Raw genomic sequence first — 4,546 nt, forward strand, 5'->3', positions numbered from 1 at the left:
AGGTAAAAATTTGAATTTGAAAGTCTGTGAGGCCATGAAACACCTGACTAAAAGTTTACTAAGCATTAAAACACTCATATTTATAACATGCTTATTGTATAAAATCTAAACCATAATAAATTAAACCTTTTTTTGTTTCTGTTGTTTTCTACTTTTTACTACTTAAACTACTTAACAAGTCAAATTTATTATGAGGGTTCAACAAATAGTTAATTTTTCATTCACTAGAAAATTATATCTTTTCAAAAGTAAGTTGTTGTGTAAGCTCTGTGGTGTTCTTGCACCACAAGGCTGTGACAGACTTCCTGTATCATCTCCACTTATAAAGCCATGGTCTAATCCTGTTTACATAAAGTAAGGCAGTTTCCAATCAAGCTTGAGCTCACAGACCTGTTGCCATAACAGCAACTCCCGGATGTGCTGCAAAGAGGCAAATTTTGGATAATTTTTTTTCAACAATAAATTCCAGCAAATTGAGTAAACCATGTACAGTACAAAGAACGGGCTCCTGCTGTTACAACCCAATATAGGATTAAACTATAAAAAAATCAAAAACAGGGCAAGATCAAGATAGAATTTTCTTTTTATTTAAACATGAAAAGCATGTTCTATGCAGATAAAATTTTAATTCCCATTAACTACACACAAAGTAAATGTCAAATGTTTGAGAAGAAAACCACAATAATATGACAATTCCCACACGTAATTCACCAAAAGAAGACAGTAGTTACCATTTTCTATGTGGTATTACAATTGTTTGTTGTTTGTGTGCTTTTTAAAGGATACTTTATATACAATTAAAACGGTTAAATCCAAAGTAGTCCAAAGAGGCAAATTCACAGACAAAAGCAGCAGTGGAATTTTAACCAACATGGTAGTGGCAATAACAAAAAGTAAAGATAATAATGGGCTGTTTGACAACATATGCAGAGGTTTGATCAATAGAGAATCTTCATCAATCAGCAGGATTTAATGTTTTCTTTGCATGAAAAAATTTAATATGTAAAACCTTATTTCTTAAATTTATTTCCTAAGACATATTATAATAAACTGAATTTACTTTGCAAGGCTCAAACTTTTTTTAATATGCGAAATTTAAGAAAATATTGTTAACATAAATGGCACATAAGTTTAAAACCTGCTTTTGTAAACCAAAAAAAAATCAAAAATCTTTGTTTTTCCATGGTGTCCTATCTGAATCATTGTACCTTTTAATACCTTTATTATGATGCTTTGGCTATAGAAACCATTAATATTACACCGAAACACAGTATATGGAACACTGCATTACAGACAGCTGTCCAATGCGGCAAGAATGAATGGCATTACTAATGCAAGTAACCCGGTTAACACAATGCAATTCTCCTTTCACATTGCAATTATAATGCAATTCTCCTTTCTCCTTTACATCATCTCTTGCAGAAGCATCAATATTAACCTTATAGAATGGCCCTGGGTTTTCCATGCATTTTTTATTCATTTTTGTACATTCTTTCTGTGCATTGTGTTTTTTCTGAGAATTTGATATTATGTAACTTGTATGTATGTAGGGAAAAATGTTAAAGTATAAATGTGCAATTTGCTACACCCTGTTTAATTTGCTACATATGCGGGTTGTGAGCTCAGACTAGTATACTCTCTGACCATTCATTCAAAGGACATAAGAATGCTGACGTGATAGGACATCATCTAAAGGGCCTTGGTTTGGGCAAATCGCAGTCTGATTGGTTAGAGCAACAGCTTCAAGAAACATGTATTTGAAGCTACCAAGAGCCACACTGTTATTTCTGAAGGTCTTGCAGTATTAGGTGATGTGACTGCTGAAACCTGGTGGGATAGAAACTCCAACAAAAAATTGCACTTGCCATTTTGCCATCCTATCTTTGCTAGAGTATCAGCCATGTCCTCGGGGACTCTAAAAATCAAATCTGTATCTGTGTTTTTTAGCTTTTGTCATATCTGTTGGTATTTACCTGGATATTGGATTACCTCACAGACCGACCACAGTATGTGAGGACTCGTGCCTGTGAGTCTGACATGGTTGTCTGCAACACTGAGCCCCACAGGAAACGGTTCTAGCCCTGTTCCATTCCACCATCTACACTGTAAACTTCATGTTCAGCTCAGCAACCTGTCAACTGCAGAAGTTGTCTGATGACTTTGCCATCATCGGCCTGATCAAAGATGATGATGACGGGGAGTACATGGGACTGATCCAGAACTTTGTGGACTGGTGCCAATGAAGCTGCCTCCAGATAAATGCGAGCAAGACTAAAGAACTAATGGTGGATTTCTGTAGGCAACAAACTTCATTATCACATGGACACATGGACATTGAGAGAGTGGACGCTTATAAATACCTGAGTGTTCATCTGAACAGCAAACGACTAGACTAGATAATACTGAAGCAATTTTAAAGAGAGGACAGAACAGCCTCTTTCTGCTGAGGAGACTAAGGTCTTTTGGAGTGCAGGAAGAGCTACTGAAGACCTTTTTTGACTCTGTGGTGGCCTCAGCCATCTTCTATGGTGTGGTCTGCTGGTGCAGCAGCATCTCTACTGCAGACAGGAAAAGACTGGACAAGCTGATCACGAATTCCAGCTCAGTCCTGGGGATTCCCCTGGACACTGTACAGTAGGTGGGAGAAAGCAGGATGGTAGCTAAATTGGACAACGTCTCTGGACAATGGTAGCTGCTGGACAACGGTAGCAACGGTAGCTGCTTTTGGAAGCTAAACTGGACATCGTCATTGCTGGAAAACGACAGGGGTGGTGAAAACTGCACAACCAATCATCAGCACTCAACTACCCACTTTGAAGGTCGTTTACTGTAAACGCTGTCTGCAAAGCTTGACGGGCATCATAAAAGATACCTCTCACCCCAACCATGGACTATTCACTCTTTTCCCATTGGGCAGATGCTAGAGGTGCCTCAACGCTTCACAGACTGAAGAATTACTTTTTTCCTGTGGCTGTTACTGCACTGAACAGCTGGATCAATACTGAATTGTCACTTTCTGTGTATTTTGCACTGCTAATCCAGTACACATTTCTTCTCGCACCATCTATAACTCACATTTGCACTACTGTACATTCTACCCATGTTTATACTGTATATACTGTAGCATACATACTGCACATTTATACTTGTACATAAATATATCATCATTTGAGTATATTATTTCTCTGTCTATGCATAATCTTTGCACAGTATTACTATATAAACCATATATTATTACCTACTGCACCTTCTGTACAATATTCACCCTCATCCCTGTATATATGGACCTTATACCCTATTTATCTACTGTTGTCTATTGTAAATAGGCCATGCACTGGTTAGATGCTAACTGCTATTCATTGTTCATTGGCTCTGTACATGTACATTGCACAATGATAATAAAGTTGAATCTAATCTAATTAAGAATGCTGAAAATTATACAAAAATTATTTTTTGTTGTTTTTTGTTAACATAAAAAGTGAATTAGTACTTTAAAATTATAGTAAGCAAAATATTTTATATCCCTATTTCCAGGCTTACATCATTTTAAACTATATTATGAAATTGAATATACTGTACTGTGAAATAGCAACGCTGCAGTACTCCGGTCCAGCAGATGGCAGAAATGTTCTGATGCGCTGTTTTATTTGCAGCAGGAAGAAGATAAAGTACGCAAAGAGGTTGATCTCGACGCATAAGCATATATCTATGGAAGCCTGTTTCCGGCATTGAATGAAAAATTTTAAAAGGTTATTGCGATACAATACTGACTTTTTTTCTCACAATAGCGAGTTTATATCTCACAGTTTTTAGGAAAAAGTCAAAATTGCGAGATATAAACTCTATTGCGAGAAGAAAGTCACTTGAGAAGAAAGAGACACTTTCTGGCAAAGCATATAATAGACTTTCATATCTATAATAACACGCAAATCATAAAGGATTTAGAGTTAATATGGCCATAACTTTTCATAGGGAAAATGCCATACAAAGCTCTGTTTACAATAAAAGGTGACTCCTGTATTAAGTACGAATCACATCTCATGGTTTCCTATGGTGCTTTCCACAAAGTGTCGCAAATGAGTTATAAACTCGCAATTGCGAGAAAAAAAAGGAGAATTGTGACTTTATACCTTGCAATTGCGAGTTTATATCTCTTATATCTTAGAATTTTGAGATAAAAAGACGCATAACCTTTTGTCTATATTCATTACGAGTGTGAAAAAATAAACAGTTTTGGCTGGATAGCAAATAAAGAAGCACCGGAAATAGTGTGTCTGGAATGTGTGTGTTATTTAGATATTTAATTGTTACAGAATTAATTATCTACATTAAATTAAAAACTGTAAAAAAAAAAAAAAAACTGCAGATTAAAAACTGTAACAATCAAATACAGTACTGTAGGAAAGGAGTCCCATTCAGTTGTATTTCCACGCTTCACCACTAGAGGCAGACTGTATGTTTACTAAGCAATGACAAGCTACCTATGACATCACAGTGCACCGTCCCCCATCAAGAGTATAAAAGGCCAGAACACCGCAGCAGCATG

This window comes from Silurus meridionalis, chromosome 16 (assembly GCF_014805685.1).
Source record: "Silurus meridionalis isolate SWU-2019-XX chromosome 16, ASM1480568v1, whole genome shotgun sequence".
Taxonomy (NCBI): domain Eukaryota; kingdom Metazoa; phylum Chordata; class Actinopteri; order Siluriformes; family Siluridae; genus Silurus; species Silurus meridionalis.